Here is a 19,484-nt window from a genome sequence, read left to right on the forward strand (position 1 = left end):
TTTGTGTCATTTGGGTTTTCGTAGAAGTAAGATGATAGCCAAACATGTTAGCCTCTTCAAGTCGGGTAATATAATACAAATAATTGACCCGGAAATCCTGTTTGAGATCGTACATATGTTTTAGCTTATCAATGGTGTTTAATCGCAACGACTGAAGTATTTTGACACCACACACACTGGGGCTTTTACGTGCACCCACGCTCTATAACCAGAAAAGAAAAGGAACCGACTTGAGTCCTCTTACTAGCCTTGGCACATGGAGTCTAAGGAAGGCTTGTTTGCATTTCAGAGCGACCCAGGTGCCTTTTGTAAAGCTGTAGTGCACTTGATGGTGTTTTGAAAGACTGTCATATTTGGAAGTACTTAAGCATGCAGTCTTTTGTTGTTTTTTTCAAAGTCATGTACTTCAAATGAACAAAAACTCACGTACTTCAAATGAACAAGGCTTATTAAGTCGAGATAGTCTCCAGGACACCTGTAGATGGTTTCGCAAGTGATATGTCAAACGTCTCTCGAGTCCCCTCAAAAAATATCAAAGTCAGTCAGTCATTCTTGGCGTTCGCATCTCGCGTGTATTATTTTTTTTAAACATGCAAACTCTTTCAAGCGTTTTAACTCGGTGGGTAGTGCATATTCATTTTACGGATGTATTTCTGGATGGGAAAGTGGAGCATCTGTTGTTTCAGGTCACCCGAGCTGAATTTAATTTGCGATGTGAAAATCGCTTATAGATTCATCGCTGGTGGGCGCTAGGCTGGCGCGGGGACGCCACACGTGATGAGGCCTTATTTATACCCCTCGATGAATTTTGATGGAATGAAAACTGTCATGATGACTAACTCTGATCACCTGGAGCAATCATGTGGGCGCCTTCTGATTGGCTGGCACTTCGCTCTTAAGCGCGCTGCGCCCAGAGTTCCTTTGTCAGAGTGTACATTTGTAACTCTGTGTGACTCGCCTGATTTCCCATTTGTCTAAGAACGCTGCTTACCTGTTTCTGCCTGCCTCCGATGCGACCTGTTTCCGTCCCATGCTTCGATCTCCTCTCCAGCCATGGTAAACTCGACCTGCCTGACTTCCGCACTCCGATTGGCCACTTGATCCGAAGCTCTCCGGCTCCGCTGCTGACGTCTGATGGCCATCACGTCTCCCGCAAGCCCTGAACGCTTCCTTAAATAAAGAACTGATACGAATGCTCTGGGGTTTCCTGGTCTGTTCTGGTCTCCTGATAAAAACAACATTTAAAAGTAGTCCGTAGATTGCATATTTTCCTGGAAATTGTGTTCAGCTAACTGAAATGTACGAACTGTATTTTCCTGTACTACTCAGGAATGATCTGGTAATTTTTTTTGGTTCCAGTCGATTTATTTCAATTTGTATCATCAATGGACGATAATTATCGGTTCAATAGATTTCCAATCCATAACATACATTTCACTTCAGATTTATTGACCCGTTAGAAAAAAAGACCCGATATTTACCGTAAATTCCTGACTACAAGCCGCTACTTTTTTTTTTGACATAAAAATCATAAATTACATTAATTATTCAGTTACATACATAATTTCTAACAAGTAGTGTTGGCAGTTTTGATATTAGTATGGCAGCACGTGATCAATTACCCAGTATTTTTTCCTATGGGCCCGAAAACTATGAGGTCATATCAGGATGTTATACGTCCGAAAATTGTCAGCCAGATATTTATCGTAATTAGTAACTAGTGTCTGCATGTATGATGATTTTTATGCAGTAGTGGCAATACTTGCTCTTCTCTTTATCACTTTGTCATGTGAGCAAGGGATGGGAGAGCTTAAGATCAGTTGCATGTGTACAGGTTGTTGTGGTTGTACAGACTTGTGTATTTGTAGAGATTTGTTTTGATAAGGTTTTTGGTGAACTCTAGTGAATATTTTAATATCCATTTACTGTAAATTCCGGACTGTAAGCCGCTACTTTTTCCCCCAAACTTTCAACCCTGCGGCTTATTCAGTGATTCGATCAATTTATGTAATTTTTCTAACGGCCGCCAGCGGCGCTCGAGTACAAAAGGCAAGATTTAGACCGGTGGAATATATGCGGCGAGGAAGACTGCAACTTCTTGGCTTGTGCAGTAACATACCCTCATCATGCAAAATGCGAAAAGAAAGGCACATGACACTGAGGAAGACGACTTTGATGGCTTCAGTTCTAAGGAGGAAGATGAGGACGGTTTACCGTGATTTTTACAAGTACGGTATGTTTTTTTACCAGACCTGTTTACTGTGTTGCGAGCGTGTTGCTACCATTAACTGCCATGTTACAGGCACCGTTTGGGATGAAAGTTATATTATTATTATTAATGCTTTGAAAACTCTCGGTGTACCGTCTTTCTTTGTAAATATGTGTAACCCATGTATAATATGTATTTGCAACTGTACATTTTTGTAATGTATTTATTTGTATTTATTTTAGACACTTATTCTTATATGTTTTGCACGGGCGAATGAAAAAGAAGGGGCGGAACAAACGCGGGGTGATGGGAAGTGGGGACAGGTAAAGGTGAGGAACAGACAGACCTGTTTGTGGACACGGCGGACAATAGTGAATATATATTTTTCCCACCCTTCCTTTGGAAATATACACTTTTTTCCTTGGATTACTTTCAACGGGACGCGGACTCTGCAGGTCTGCATCAAACCTTAAGTACCGGTATCATTTTCCGTTCATTTTGCCGGCTGTGATTTTGGGACTGTGTACTTTTATGAAGGACATTTAGTTTCAATCGCGGGACTTTGTGTATTTGTGTTACATTTTTTAATGTGGGCGCATGCGGCTTATATACAGGTGTGGCTTGTGTAAGTACAAAATCGGTTTTCCTCTTAAAAATGTGGTGGGTGTGGCCTATAATCAGGTGCGCTCTATAGTCCGGAATTTACCGTAATTAATATTGACTCTTGCGATGGGTCATTAAGATTGGGCACAGTCGCAAATGGGTTTCTAACCGTTGGACTTTTCTGTACTAGAGATTTCATTTAAAAAAAATGTAAATAGATGGGTGTGATTGAGTTCATTTTTATTGTTGTTTTAGCCTGTGGCTGAAAATCTGGTGCTTCTCCCAGAATTAAGTTTAACTTCTTCCTTGAATTTGCACATGAGGCTTATAATCAGGTGTGCTCAGTCGTCTGGAAATTACGGTAGTCACTTGACTCCATGTTATGATATTCAATCAGGTGGCACTACTTGTTGGAAATATTCCAAGCATGTACGTTCCTCATTAGTATACATTTTGATTTCCTATCGAAGTAGTAACACACGTACCGTAAATTCCGGAGTATAAGCCGCTACTTTTTTCCCAAATGTTCAGCCCTGCGGCTTATTCAGTGAAGCGGCCAATTTATGGAATTTTTCTAACGGCCACCAGCGGCGCTAGAATATGAAAGGTAAGATTAAGACCAGTAAAATATGGGCGCCAAGAAAGACTGCGACCTCTAAGTTTAAGCATACATTGTTTGTAAAATTAAGGTATGTTCCGAAAACGGGGAAGCCGCCCTTAATGAAGATAGTTATGAGGAGGAAGTTGAGGACGATCTTCCGTGAATTTCACAATTACGGGATGCTTTTTTTCTAACAGGCTCCTTTGATACATTGCGAGCGTGATCCTACTAGCGTGTTGGTACCTTTCAAAGGCACGGTTTGGGATGAAAGTTCTATTATTATTATTAAAGATTTGAAAACTCTCTCGGTGTACCGTCTTTCTTCGTAAATATGTGTAACCATGTATAATATGTATTTGCAACTGTATATTTTTGTAATGTATTTATTTTAGAGATTTATTCTGTTATGTGTTCTACGGACGAATCAAAAAGAAGGGGCGTAGCACACGCGGGCTGATGGGAATTGGGGTAAAGCTGAGTTACCGGTAGATCTGTCTGTTGTCGCAGCGGACAATAGTGGATATATATTTTTCCCACCCTTAACTTTGGAAATATACATTTTGTTTCCTTGGATTACTTTCAACGGGACCCGGACTTTACAAGTGTACATCATATGTTAATTACAGGTATCATTTTCCATTTATGATGTCAACTGTTATTCTAGAATTGTGTACAATCTATGCAGTTATGAGAACCCAAACGTATCGGTCACAGGGTAGCAAGGCTTTGATGCTAGGTCCTTAGCTTGGCCTTTTGGCCTTTTGGCCTAGCTAGGTCCTTAGCTTGGCTTTAGATACTAGGTCCTTAGCTTGGCCTTTTGATTTTTGCATTCCGGAGATGGAATAAGAGCTTGCTCTGTCCACTCCACGCATCGGCCCGGTATTGCAGTACCTCCGGAAAACGGTGCATTCGCAATGATCGCAACAAGGCTTTAGGGCTAGGACCATAGCTTAGCCTTTTGGCTGAGAGTAAGTGTCCCGGCTCCTAGGCTTTGTAGCATATAATGAACTGACCGATAACGGATAATGGATAATGAATAACGAAGATAGATTAATAACCCTTAAAAACCCCAGTTACAATCGTGGAGCTTACAGCCTGGTCTGGGTTAAACTAGTAATTGTGTCACAAGTTTTAATGTGGGCGCACGCGGCTTATACATGGGTGCGGCTTGTGTAAGAACAAAAAGAGCAGACCACCTAAAAAAATGGTGGGTGCGGCTTATAATCAGGTGCGCTCTATAGTCCGGAATTTACGGTAATTCATGTCCCCTCTTAAATCTCCATAAGATGTGCGAGGCACTGGAGCTGTGTTAGTTGTGAGCAAGTTCCAAAGTGCCCTCCCTTTGAAATCAATTGATGAGCGCACTACAAAAGGCTGTTGCAATCTTCCTGAAATGTGACTTATGGTGATGGAAGTCGAATACAGTAAAGCCCCGGGATACGAAACGGATCGCTTCTAAGGTGCGAGGTGAAAATTGTCATATGATGGTAATTAGAAACCTATGGGAATTAGCTAATGCTTTCCAAACACTCGGTACAAAAGCTTTAAAACAGAAAAAAATGTGTATATGAGACATTATGAACAAAATATTACATAGTTAGTACTACTTACATGTAGAACTACCGTACTAACGTGGTGCCCGAATACTGATTCTTATGATATAAGATGGGTCATTGCAATTTTCTAGGATTTTTTTTTTCTAACTGGCATGATGTCTAAAGGTTAAATAATCCTAATTTAGCCTTTAATTGCAACCTCGTAATATCATAATTATTTTTCTCTTTATATTACATAAGGAGTGCCCTGTCTAAACTTACTGCGTACAAAGTTTCACAATGTTGATATCAATGAAATTAAAGACAATTCAATTCAATACAAACAACAAAGTAATAGTTATTTAGGAATGGCTTATCAAACTGGTAGCCTTTCGTGTCAAAAATTGACATTAAGTAGCTAGTATCTTCAAAAAGGTGGGTGACCCTCTATGAGTTGTATATGATTAGATAATATTTTAAATAAATGGACATGTTAAGAAAAATGACATTTTATTTACTTTCGGTCTGACGCGACTTGAGCTGGTACAGGGGAGTTAAAGAGTGGATGCATAAGAGGGAGGAGACAGTCAATTAAAATAAAAAAACAATTTTAAATCTTTTATTTACAAGGACTGCAATGCCCTTAGAAGACTATTTATTTAATGACATCCTTATCTTTAATAACTATTGCAATTGTTGCTTGGTTAATACAATATTTCTTAGCGAGGGTAACGATGTGTGTGGCCTCTTTGTATTTCTGTATCGGAAATAACTAATTCGGGGTTTGAGAATTGATGCAATAAATAAAAGTTTCATTTCCATTCTTAGCATATTCTTGCTTCTCCCTTTAGCATTATTGCAAGTCCGGAGACCCATGACATTTCAAGTATTTTAACATGATATCCGGTTTGAGGGCCTCATCATTGCATCTCCGCTTTTTGCTGATGATGTGGTGCTGCTGGCTTCCTCAGGTCGTGATCTTCAGATCTCACTGGTACGATTCGCGGCCAGGATGAAGATCAGCACCTCCAAGTCCGAGACCATGGTACTTGGCCAGAAAAGGGTGGCATGCTCCTTCCAGGTTGGGAATGAGATCTTTTCCCCAGTGGAGGAGTTGAGGTCTCTTTCACAACTAATGGTTGGATGGAGCGGGAGATCGATAAGTCATTCAGACCCTGTACTGGTCCGTCTTGATTTACTGGTCGATCTACATTCCTACCCTCACCTATGGTCATGAACTGTGGGTCACCAAAAGAATACAAGTGGCTGAAATGAGATTCCTCCGCAGGGTGGCTGGCCTCTCCCTTAGAAATAAGGTGAGAAGCTCAGTTATCTATGAGGGACTGAGTGAAGGATTTTATACATTTGACTATAAAGGATTCTATACGATGGAATACAAGTTACATTTATTGAGTGCAATGAAGATTTTCACCGAGTCGGCTTCAGTTCAATGAGCAGTAAAAGTTCAGGGCACCCTGGTAGAAAATATCGTTCACGGGAATGGCGGGAACGGGACGTGAGGATGATAAAATAGTCAGCACATCCGACGACGCAGAAAGGCCCTGATGACGGAGGACGGCAGGCATTGTTTGAGAAATGCTCTCCACTGTTTTGAGTTTTCCAGACATCGCGGCGAGGTGGTGGAGCTCACGTTGGGCTTCATTGGCACGCCCATGGGAGGAGCCGGCACACCATCTTGCGGAAAGACGTGGGCAGAGAGAAAAAAGCTAGAGGACCTCAGTAGACTTGGTTAAATTGCCAATGAAATGAAATCCGCCCCCGTGTGTAAATGTCGGCTTTTCTTGTTCATATTTTCCATCAAGGAACGAGTGCGCATTGTTGGGGTGAATGTAGGTTGTGTTTGGTTAATGGAGTCAGATAACTAATTCGAACAATTTGGTAAACCATACATTTTAATATTTATTTCCCAACAAGAGCCACTGCTTGGGCATCTGATCTGGACGCCTCCCTCGGGAGGTGTTCCGAGCATGTCCCACCGGCAGGAGGCCCTGGTGACGATCCAGGACAAGCTGGAGAGACTACGTCTCTAGGCTAACCTGGGAACCCCTCGGGATCCCGTCAGGTGAGCTGGATGAAGTGGCTGGGGATAGGAGTTCTGGGCTTCCCTGCTGAGGCTGCAGCCCCCGCGACCTGACCCCTTACAAGCGAAAGATAATGGATGAATGGATGGATCCTTAACTGAACAAACAGAGATGAAAGTACCATAGGTGGGAGTTTAGCCAATAGCATATCCCCATCATCATGAATCTGTGACGCAAACCAATAGCAGACCAGATTTTTATAGCAAATCAACCAATAGCAGACAGGACTCTTAGAGAGCTCACTCATCATTGTAACATGAAAATAATGTAGGTAAGCGGGGTGTCTACTGTACCGTATTTTCCGCACTATAAGGCGCACCTAAAAGCCTTTATTTTTTTCAAAAGCTGACCATGCGCCTTATAATACAGTGCGCCTTATATACGGATCAATATTAAGTCGCAAAGTCTTGCAACTAAGGCAAGCGGCCGCCGACTAGATTTTCCCCCGAAGGCGAAGTCGTCCGCGGTGTATGCCGGGATTTATATACCGGCGTTTCATTTCCTAACCAATGTGTCAATCATCATTTGAATCAGTCACTATGAAATGAAATGAAACGTTCTGCATTTATATAACGCTTTTCAAGTCAATGAGTTCCCAAAGCGCTTTACAATGTGCTCCACATTTCCCAATAGCGGCCTTGCAGCCATGTAAGGCGCTAACCTGCTTATTGGGGGTGTTAGGGGTTCAGTGTCTTACCCAAGGACACTTCGACATGTAACACGGATGAGCCGGGATTCGAACTGGGATCCCTTGATCCCAAGACGAGCGCTCTACCTCCTGAGCTACTGCCGCCAAGTCACTATTGGCTAAAGTTATTCGGAGATAAAGGGGATGGACCCTTTTTATCATTTACAGGCTCGCATAGGCTAAAGGGGCGAAACAAAGCCTGCAATTGGCCGAAAAAGATGAATGTGAATCACAAGTTGGGTTGCACTACGGCATAGAGAAAACATTTTTTACTATTCTGTATTTTTAAATATTTTACTCTCCTGGATTTACTACACTCACGGTTGTAAGAAGACCATGGTTACGTATCATTATTGAACGTGATGGTTGCAAGAGAACTTAGGTGAGCTATGGGGCTTTATATTTTCCTGGTATCTTGTTTTAGAAGGATCAGTTGCCAGCAAAATATAAAATGGAAACTAAGAAATGTTTGGCATTTGGCATTTCTTGAATCCCAAGACTTTAACCTTCCGAATGATATGTGTAACGATGCATTTGAGTGATTGGCGACATCGTACAGACACTGTTTCCGTACATGTCTAAGACACGTATTTGCTTCTTTGCAAGCTTTCGGAATGTTAAGGGAGTAATAAGTTTGACTGAACTATCTGACTGTTTTGTCGACGTTCCCATTGTAGCGCCTTATAATCTGGTGTGCCTTATGTATGGAAAATATAGGACCAAAAACTATTTTTTGCTGGTGCGCCCTATAACCCGGTGCGCCTTATAGTGCGGAAAATACGGTATTTCAAATCTAACCTTCTTCTCCCGATAGGATCCACAGGTGGCACAACAGCAGAAAGTGCAGGACGGATATCTGGTGAGACGATAAATGAAAAATCCATTGAGGTAACCGCAAGGTTCACGACACGAGACCAGCAGAGCATATTGAAAAAGATTACGGGGAAGCCTTGGAGATAAAAACAGCAGGTCGTGCAGCACCTTTTCTCCGGGAGGGCGACCTGCAGATACCACGGCTCACCTCGCTCCCAAACGGGACCGGCGCTAGAGGACCAATGGCCGCCGGCCCCGGGGCCCCCTCACTCACTCTCTAACTCGCTCACATTAAAGAGTGCTCTAATCACTGCGGGGACTTGGCCAATGATGTGCTTATCAAACGGCATATTTCAAAAAGGCATCTTAAAAGGCCTGAGGGCCAAGAGGCAATAAGAGCACATTTGTATGTGGATGAAAGGAAAAAGTGTAGACAGACCTTGCATCAGAATATGGAGAAGTGGGGGGGGGGGGGGGGTGTATCATTAGCATCTTGCACCCCAGCAAAGAGGAGCGAGAGCGGTGTTACTGAGGATAGGATGGGACGGCTGGTGGAAAGAGAGTAGTACTTTTACTCCCTGCTCTCTTTTTTTTTTCGTATTTCACAATTCCCAAAAAGAATAGGAGAGCAAATACATTTTTGAACAAAGGCTCTTGATGTGGAAGCCCGTCGGGGCAAGAGGTAACTCACTAAATAGTGATGGGAATTTTCGGAGAACCGGCTCTTTCGGCTCAGCTCACTGACTCTTTTGGCTCTAGAATGGCTCCTCAGATTGTATTTGTTGCTCCTATCCAGGATTGGGCAAACTTTTTGAGTCATATTGGGTTAAAGAAATTGGCCAAAGGGCCAATCCTAAATACATATTCAATTTTTTTCATTTATTTGTGGATATAAATGCAGATATATAGATGTTGTGTTTATTCATACTTAATAACTTTCATCTCATTAAATTGATTTTAAAACTCTCAGAAAAAGCCAAATATGTTAGGTCCCCGTTTTAAGCACTCAAATTGATATTTGAGTTATTCAGTTTTGTAGAATTACTGTAATTGTTTTTGTAGTGCTACCGTAGAAGGATTTTTGTAATATTTTTGTAGTATTTTCATTTACTATCATGGCAGTATTTTTGTAGTTGTATTTTAGATGTATATTTGTAGTATTTTTGGTTATGTTTTGCCTTACTTCTTTAGTAGTATTTCTGTATTATAGTAGTTCTGTAGTAGCATTTCTGTAGTAGTATTTCTGTATTATAGCATTACTGTAGTAGTTTTTGTAGTATTTCCATAATAGTACTTTTGTTGGACTTTGTTGTATTAGTATAGATGAGTTTTTTGTAGTATTTCTGTAGTAGTTTTGTAGTTTATCTATATCATTTTGTGGTATTAATGTGTTGTATTTCCGTAGTAGTATTTTCTAGTATCGGGATGTATTTTCATAGTATTTGTGTTGTATCTGGAGTATTTGGTCATATTTTTGTAGTATGAACGTAAAAGTATTTTTGTAGTAACTCTGGAGTAGTTTTTTATTGTATTTCTGTAGTATTTGTATATTATTATCATTATTATTTTTGGTTATGTTTTGCCTTACTTCTTTATTAGTATTTCTGTATTATAGTAATTCCATAGTTGCATTCCTGTAGTAGTATTTTTGTAATAATTCTGCAGTAGTATTTCTGTATTATAGCATTACTGGAGTATTTTTTGTAAGATTTCTATAGTAGTACTTTGTTGTATTACTATAGATGCATTTTCTGTAGTAGTAGTTTTTTTTATATTTCTGCAGCATTTTTGTTGTATTTCAACAATTTTTTTTGTAGTATTTCTGTCGTGTTTTTTAGTATTTCTGTCGTAGTTTTGTACTATATCTATAGTATGTTGTAGTATTAATGTGGATGTATGTTTGTTGTATTTGTGTTGTAGCTGTAGTATTTTGTCATATTTTTGTAGTATGAATGTAAAAGTGTTTTTGTAGTGATTCTGGAGTAGTTTTTGTTGTATTTCTGTCGTATTTGAGTAGTGTTTCTGTATTATTTTATTTTAGCGTTTCTTTAGTGGTATCACATAGTATTACAGTGGTATTTTCTGTTTTTATTGCATATGTAGCACTGTCAAAGGTTTCAGATCATCAAACGAATTTTTATTTTTTTATTTTTGGGGCCATTCGGAGGTGGACTTGTTGGTGTGTTTCGGACCATTGTGCTGCTGCATTATACAAGAGTGCTTTCGGTCGAGGACTTGAACTGATGGCCACATGATGTTCTTCACAATTTTTTGGTAAACACGGGACATCATTATTCAGTCAACCACAGCAAGTTGGCATAGCTTTCTTTTTGTCAAATGCTCTGCCATATTTACGCCAGATGTACACCTTCCAAAAAGTTCAATGTTTGACTTATCAGTCAACAGAATGTTTCTCCAAAAGTCTTGAGGATAATCAAGATGCTTTTGGCAAATGTGGGACGACTCTTTGTTTTGTTTTATGACAGCAGTGGTTTTGCCAGGGAACTCTCCTATGGATGCCATTTTTGCCCAGTATCTTTCTTATAGTGGAGTCATGCAGTTGGATGTTTTTCGAGTTTCTTTTGTAGCACTCTCGGAGTAATTTTAGTTGGTCGACCACTCCTGGCACGGTTTACCAGTGCTGCCAGTGTTCACCATTTGTGGATAAAGACATTGGTTCGCAGGAGCCCTATTGCTTTAAAATTGCTTTGTGATTTTTTTTTCTGGACTAATAGATTTTAATCATTTTTTTCTCCAATTTCTTGGGATCGTAACATGTCAATTGTGTTCTTGACATTTTGTAGCCTACTTCACTTTCTCTAACGGATTCAATTTAAGGGATTTTGTGTTGAAAACTGGTGGTGGCCATCAAATTTGTGTGTGGCCTGTGCTATTGAACTCAGCTTTCCCCAAACTGTTGTTAGTCACTGCTACTTTATGATGTACCGAGGGGGGACTCAAGTTTTACAATGTGCTTCACTCTTACCCATTCACACACACACTCACACACCAGATAGGTTTTTTTGTGCCCTAATAAATGGAATCAACATTTCCTTATATTTCCTTGTACGTATTTCCTTTGGTTGTCTCTGTATGGTATTAAATTATATTTGATAAGGTCAATCCTTTGTGATAGCCAAATATGCAAATAAAAAAAAAAGAAATCAGGAAAATGGCAAATACTTTTCGAGGCATTGTAGGTTTATTCCTGTCGAGTTCAGCTTGCAGGTGGGGGAGGGATGGGAAATAGGGGAGGAGAAGCAGGGGCAGTTCTTGTTTTTGTGAAACTTTCGCCATTGATGAGCAGAATTCTGTCCCCAAATTGGGTACTTTACAATTGTGTCCCAGGAATGCTTTCCTTTGTGACCAGTGTTCCCTCTAAGCTGCGCGCGTGCGCAATTGCTTCTCAGCGCACAAGAAAATCTAGCCAGCGCACAAGGGTCCTAAACGGCTCTTCAGGTTGTTTTTGCTTCTTTCATCCCAATATGACCAAATATTATGTAAAATTATGCACAAATTGACTTAAAGGAAGGGCGGGAATAGAACAAAAACGAAAAAAAAATACCAAAATGAAAAAGTAGTGAAAAGCTGAGAAAAAAGGAAGAGAAAAAAAGAAGGAAAAATTTAGAAAAAAGCCAGAAAATAAGAGAAGAAAGAAATGTAGGGAAAAAGTAAATAGAGGACAAAAATAAAAAATTAACAGCTCGGAAAAAATAAACACAATGAGATTTTTTTTAAAGGAATTTTTAAAAAAGTAGAAAAAAAAAAACACGGAAAAAAGAAGAAAAAGTTTGTGTTGCATTCAAATAATTTCCAATTATATCAAGTGAGTCTTGTTGCCAACATTGTACTCCCACTAAAAAATGTGATCAAGTACAGTTCTGTATCTTACAACCGACTAACTAAGCCCCCAAAAATGTTAATATTATGCCACAAAATATATCAGGAAATAAAAAGAAATAGATATCTTGTGAAAGAATTGTAAGAACAAACGACGTTTCCAGGCCGTACAACCTTTGCAATAGTACATGAGTCAATTCATTCAAAAGAGAAAAATAATTTTGCATTGCCGGAAACTCAGCAAAATGTAACTTGATGTCAAGTTTTAGACACTTGGGATTATGGTTGCTCACTGTTGTTTCAAGCGTTGCTCACCGACTTTGTATGAACGCTCAGACCCGTGGAAAATTAGAGGGAACATTGTTTGTGACGCGTGACTCCTATCAATGTTTATCATACATCTAGCTTCTTAAATTCGCTCTAAAAATGCACCTGAACGATGTATTAGGATTAAAACGTACACCATTTTTTTCAGGGGAGCATGCCTTGGGGCCGTCCTCGACTGTCCACCCACCAGGGTCTCACAAATAACCATGGGAAACACTGCTCTTGATGTGGAACCCCTTTGAGACGCCAGGTAACTCACAAAAACAGAACTGATCTACAACACTAGTCCACCCCACCAATCAGGATAACCGCAAATCGTGAAACAGCAGACGCTTTTTTTTCCCCGTTCTCACCGAGTCGTCTTTCCGTCCCTCCGTCCGTCCTCGCTAATGGACTGTGACACATCAGCCCCGCAGCAGTAAAGGCGCACCAGTTGAAATGTTTGTCTCTTCACATGAGAAAAAGGCTGAAAGAAAAACTCAGCCCGTTGTTTTCACAAAGAGCCGCTGGAGCGGCTGCTAAAGCGGCACAACGCCGCTTCACAGACCAAAATAATTCCGTAAACAAAGAAAGAAGCGACACGTTTTCGGAGCGAGGCGCATAATGACAATTCCGATCCGTCTATGAATGCGGCGCGCGCTTTAGATTCATATCAAAGGGCCCAGCCAAAATAGACTCATCCGACACCATAGGTTTCGTCTATTCTTTACCAGGCGACACTTTGTTCCGCCACGCAAATACAAATCGCTACTTCTAATCATAAAAGTTTAACCGGTATGCCGTGAAAGAACTGCACTGGAGCGACACAAACATGGCACACTGCAGAAACTCTTGACTATATTATTGTAAAAAAAAAAGAAAGAAATATCTCATCTTATCTCATCTCATTAGCTGTACCGCTTATCTTTAGTAGGGTCGCGGGGGTGCTGGAGCCCATCCCAGCCATCTCCGGGCAGTGGGCAGGGGACACCCTCAACTGGTTGCCAGCCAATCGCAGGGCACACAGGGACAGACAACTCATTCGCTCATTCACACCTAGGGACAATTTGGACCGGCCAATTCACCTGAAATGCATGTCTTTGGAACGTGGGAGGAAACCGGAGTGCCCGGAGGAAACCCACGCAAGCACGGGGAGAACATACAAACTCCGCATAGGAAGTCTGGAGCTGGATTTGAACCCACGACAGGTTCCCATGACATGAACTGTGCCGCACAAGCGCTAACCACTGCGCCGCCGTGCTGCCTAAAATTAATGTAAATCGTTTTAATCCGTTCCAACACCCTGAATGTTTACCATGAATGTTTAACGTAAACTTAAAGCTAACCCAGGCTAATCGTACGTTCGCGTTATCGTAATCTTCCGTACGAAAGATTACGCTAACATGAACGTCAAAAAATCAGGTCGTTTACAAGTCATTTAGCACCCGGGTCTCCACAACAAGTGGTGAGCGGTTCATTGGAAAGGGGGCTCCGTTCCAACACCCTCAATGTTGGGCTCCGTTACAACACCCTGAATGTTTACCTTGAATGTTTAACGTTAACTAAAGCTAACCCAGGCTAATCGTACGTCCGCGTTATCGTAATCTTCCGTACAAAAGATTACGCTAACATGAACGTGTAAAAATTAAAAAAAAAAGGATAAAGAAGATAATTATGAAAAGGATTTCTTACCTTTGTGGTGGTCAGCAGAAGGCGCAGGGGGACGGTGGGGAGGAAAATTATTGTTTGGAAGGATGTTCTTTTCTTTTAAGATACCGATCTAATGCCACTTGCTTCCGCCTTCTTTTTAGCACTTTTCTAAAGTGACTCATGACTGGCATAATTAGGGGCAAAAACGCTTCGTACACCTATCTTAAAAGCGAAAACAAAACGAAGCACGTTCGCACGCGATAACAGTTGGTCACGAAAAGAGCGGTCTACACCCGTACGCCGCTCAGCATCGCGCCCTAGCGTACGCACTCACGCATTACCGGCGTTCGAACTCCGATTTTTGGACCGAAAAGCGAAGCAAGAATTTCTCGAAATTTTTGGTCGGACTCCGATTTGTTCGAACTGAGAGGCGTTCGAAAACCGAGGTTCCACTGTATATAAAATTTGTATTTATTTATTTGTCCAAGTCAGATGTCTTCATTTAAATATAGTCAAAATTATTTTTGATCATAAAAGTTTAACTAGTATGCCGTGAAGGATCTGCACTGAAGCGGCAAAAACATGGCACACTGCAGAAACTCTTGCTTTATAAAATGACTAAAATATAGTAAAATAAAAAAAAAAGAAATATAAAATACATAAAATTTGTATTTATTCATTTGTCCAAGTCAGATGTGTTTATTTAAATATGTTCAAAATTATTTTCGATCATAAAAGTTAAACCAGTATGCCGTGAAAGATCTGCACTGGAGCGAAATAAAATGACTGAAATATAGTAATATATATATATATATATATATATATATATATATATATATATATATATATATGTATGTATATAAAATATAGAATATAAAATTTGTATTTTTTTTATTTGTCCAACTCAGATTTGTTCATTTAAATGTATTTAAAAAGATTTTCGATCATAAAAGTTTAACCAGTATGCCATGTGAGATCTGCACTTAAGCGCCACAAAATGGTTTAAAAAAATGACAAAAAATTTAGCCAGGAGAGAAAGCTTACCACGTGTTGTGAGTCATCATTTTATTCATATTTAGGTTCTTTTGTCTTTTATTAGCATATTTGATATTGGAGTAATCCAAAAGTAATTGAAAGTAATCCAGTTAAAGTAACCCTACCCAACCCTGTTGATAGCATCGTAATAAAATCATGTTATTTTAGAAACGCGTGTCATACTAGTAGCTCTTTGCGTCAATCAGTATTAAAAAGTAGCTCTCAGCTTCAAATAGGTTGGTGACCACTGCTGTAAAGAGTAGAAGTAAGCTTATTAAAAGTGAGAAAATAAATCATCACATCGCAAAAATTGAACAGCAACGTACATATTCCGATTGCACCAGAGAGATCCAAATATATATTGTGATCAAGAGACCAATTATCCTCAAAATTTCGATTTATAGTCATCAGTGGCGTCAACTTGTTTCCCTTCTTCTAATTTCTCCGCGTTTTTCTTTGTGCCTAATTGCTAAATTTCCAAAAAAGAACCCTGAAAAAACACTATATTTCCCATTTAAGCAGACATAGAAGTTAGAAAACAGAATCAGAAATCCAACTGTGCGCTTTGAGGCGACAGGATTTAGCCAGGGAAGAAAAAAAAAAACCTGTGAAAATATAACTAAGCGTATCTCGGCTCCGTCGCTTAAAAAGATCCTCATTTACTGCCAAAAACATTTTTTAACAGCGGGAAGGATTTCTTCTTTTTTTGTGTGTGTTTTTTTTTTAGCTTGAGAAGAACGTTACCGGGAGACGAGCGTGCAGAATGTATGCAACAGTTTGAGGGCATCCGTCGCAAATCTTCAAATCTTAAAGGAAACGCTGCTTTAGATAAGCGGGAGAATATCTTGGAGGGTAAATTGGGTGATGAAATGCGTAAGCTTCGCTTCTTTTTATTGCTGTTCAGACACAGCAAACTGCAATCACGCCCGGAAAATTCATTTAGTTCAGGTGAGAAGTTCCCTATTTTCCCCACTATAAGGCGTACCGAATTATGAGGCGCATCCCCTCAAAAATACCGTAAATTCCGGACTATAATCCGCTGCTTTTTTCCCAAACTTTCAACCCTGCGGTTTATTCAGTCTCATCTCATCTCATTAGCTGCACCGCTTATCCTCAGTAGGGTCGCGGGGGTGCTGGAGCCCATCCCAGCAATCATCGGGCAGTGGGCAGGGGACACCCAGAACTGGTTGCCAGCCAATCGCAGGGCACACAGGGACAGACAACTCGCTCGCCCATTCACACCTAGGGACAATTTGGACTGGCCAATCCACCTGAAATGCATGTCTTTGGAATGTGGGAGGAAACCGGAGTGCCCGGAGGAAACCCACGCAAGCACCGGGAGAACATACAAACTCCGCACAGTAGGTCCGGTAGCTGGATTTGAACCTACACAGGAGGTTCCCAAGACCTTTGAACTGTGCCGCACACGCGCTAACCACTGCGCCGCCGTGCTGCCCTGCGGTTTATTCAGTGATGCGGCTTATTTATGTCATTTTTCTAACGGCCGCCAGCGGCGCTAGAATACAAAAGGTAAGATTTAGACCGGTGAAATATATGCGCCGAGGAAGACTGCAACTTCTTAGCTTGTGCACAAATTAAATTAGCGTAAACTTACCCTCATCATGCCAATTGCAAAAAGAAAGGCACATGACGCAGCTTTCAAGATTACGCAGCTTTCAAGCTAAAAGCAATCGAGCAATCCGATAAAGAAGGAAACAGAGCTATTGCGCGTAAACTTTATTTTGCGAGCGTGTTGCTAGCATGTTTTGAAATAAGGGAGCGTAGTACGATGTCTATATGACAAAATTTCTTTCCTAAACTGAGGAAGACGACTTTGATGGCGTCAATTCTAAGGAGGAAGATGAGGACGGTTTACCGTGATTTTTACAAGTACGGTATATTTTTTTAACAGAGCCGTTTACTGGTTTGCGAGCGTGTTGCCAGTAGCGTGTTGCTACCTGTCACAGTCACGGTTAGGGATGAAAGTTATATTATTATTATTAAAAATTTGAAAACTCTCTCGGTGTACCGTCTTTCTTTGTAAATATGTGTAACCATGTATAATATGTATTTGCAACTGTATCTTTTTGTAATGTATTTATTTGAGACTCTTATTCTGATATGTTTCCCACGGGCAAATAAAAAAGAAGGGATGAAAAAAACACAAGCTGATGGGAAGTGGGGACCGGTAAAGGTGAGTGTTTGCGGACGCGGCAGACAATAGTGGATATATATATTTACCCCACCCTTACCTTTGGAAATATAGACTTTTTTCCTTGGATTACTTTCAACGGACCCGGACTCTGCAGGTCTGCATCAAACCTTAAGTACCGGTATCATTTTCCGTTCATTTTGCCGGCTGTGGTTTTTGGATTGTGTACTTTATATTCAGTTACAATCGCGGGACCTAAAGTCGGGTTTGGGTTACTTTTGTGATTGTTACATGTTTTAATGTGGGCGCATGTGGCTTATATACAGGTGCGGCTTGTGTAAGTACAAAAGCGATTATCCTCTTAAAATGTGGTGGGTGCGGCTTATAATCACGTGCGCTCTATAGTCTGGAATTTACGGTAGTCTTTTGTGATATATTTTTCATGTATCTCAAGTCTATATTGTCGTACGACGGGAAGCAGAAATTAATAAGCTAATGTGTTCCAAACCCAGGTACCTCCTGGTCAAAACATTAAAACAATAAAAATAGTATATAGTAAGTATGACTTATGTGTAATATGCAAGTATATGAATAAATAACACTTTAAATCAGGGGTGTCAAACTCAATTTAACTCGGGGGCCACACGATAGAACAAGCATTCTCTCTGGGGCCGGCCTAGTAGATTAGAGCGAAAGGAAAAGAGAGAGAACTAAATAAGAGAAAGAGAGGGAGAGAAAAAGAGATGGGGTGGGGCAAAGAAAGATAGAGAGAGAGATAATGTGAGAAACAAAAGAGATAAAAAGATAAATAGTGAGGGAGGGGGAAAGAAATAGGGATAGAGAAAGAAATCCAAAGAGAAACGGATAAAGAAAAAGAGAAGGAGAGAAGGGCAGAAAGTGAGAAAAGGTAAGCAAGAGAGCGTGAGGGAAAAGGAAAAAGGGAAGAGAAAGCAAAAGAAGGTAAAAAGACAGAGAGAGAAAGAAGCAAAGAGGAACAGAGAAAAAGAGACAGAGATAGTGAAATAGAGAGTGAGAGAAAAAAGGAGGAAGAGAGAGAGAGAAAAAAGAGAGAGAGAACGTGAGAAACTGAAGAGGTAGAGAAATAGTGAGAAGGGGAAGAAAGAGAGAGAAGGAAAGAAATCCAAAGAGAAATAGAAAGAGAGAGAAGAGAAGGAGAGAAAGACAGAAAAAGAATTAATGAAGAGAAAGCAAAAGAAGGTAAAAGACAAGAGAGACAACGAGACATAGAGGAGCAAAGAAAGCGACTGAAAGAGAGAGATAGAGAGTGAGAGAAAAGGGATTTTTAACGGCAGCGCTCAGGAACTGGTTGTCTGGCGGGCGCGCAGCCGGTGGTTGAAATAGAGTATGTCAGGACCAGAACGGAGACAGGACCCACTCGCGTAACGTTTCTCAGTTTTATTGGGAAGAAGGGAAAGGAGTGCACACACGATCCGGAGATCGCTGGTCGCGGGGAGTAGGTTGCTCAGACGCGGAAGTGGGACTTCCGTGGCGAGCGATGCCGGTGTCGGGAACAGAAAAGAGTCGAAAGCCAGGAGAGGAGAGTAGGCGTGGTCGAGAACAAAAACGGATCGTTACGGGAGACAAACAGGAGCAAAAAACAGGCGTGTAAAAACAGATTCTCAGACGGACCGACAAAAAAGGACTGACTGGACAAAGTTTAAATACTGACAAGGAGCAAATCTGTCAACAAGCTCCAGCTGGTGCCACCCGGGCGGGGCCAATTGGGCACCATGGCAACCGTACCCATAGTACCCTGGTGCTGCCGGGGCCCAGAGGCTGTTTGATTGGGAAGCAGGGTTTCCTTGGTCTTAAATTGTATTTTAAAAGGCATTAAATAAGTCTTAAAGTCTTGAATTTAACTTGCCTTAAGTTGTAGGAACCCTGGGTTGGGAGCACGAGTAAAGTGCTACAATCCTACCAGGTGGTTAG

At 40.7% G+C, this 19,484-nt stretch overlaps 1 pseudogene; it reads left to right on the top strand.

The window, feature by feature from the left end:
• The first annotated feature begins 4,153 nt into the window (after positions 1 to 4,153).
• On the top strand, positions 4,154 to 4,327 carry LOC148360249 (U2 spliceosomal RNA; annotated as a pseudogene).
• Positions 4,328 to 19,484: the final 15,157 nt, after the last annotated feature.

Source organism: Urocampus carinirostris, chromosome 9 (genome assembly GCF_059441175.1).
Source record: "Urocampus carinirostris isolate Australia breed hairy pipefish chromosome 9, RoL_Ucar_1.0, whole genome shotgun sequence".
NCBI classification, from domain to species: domain Eukaryota; kingdom Metazoa; phylum Chordata; class Actinopteri; order Syngnathiformes; family Syngnathidae; genus Urocampus; species Urocampus carinirostris.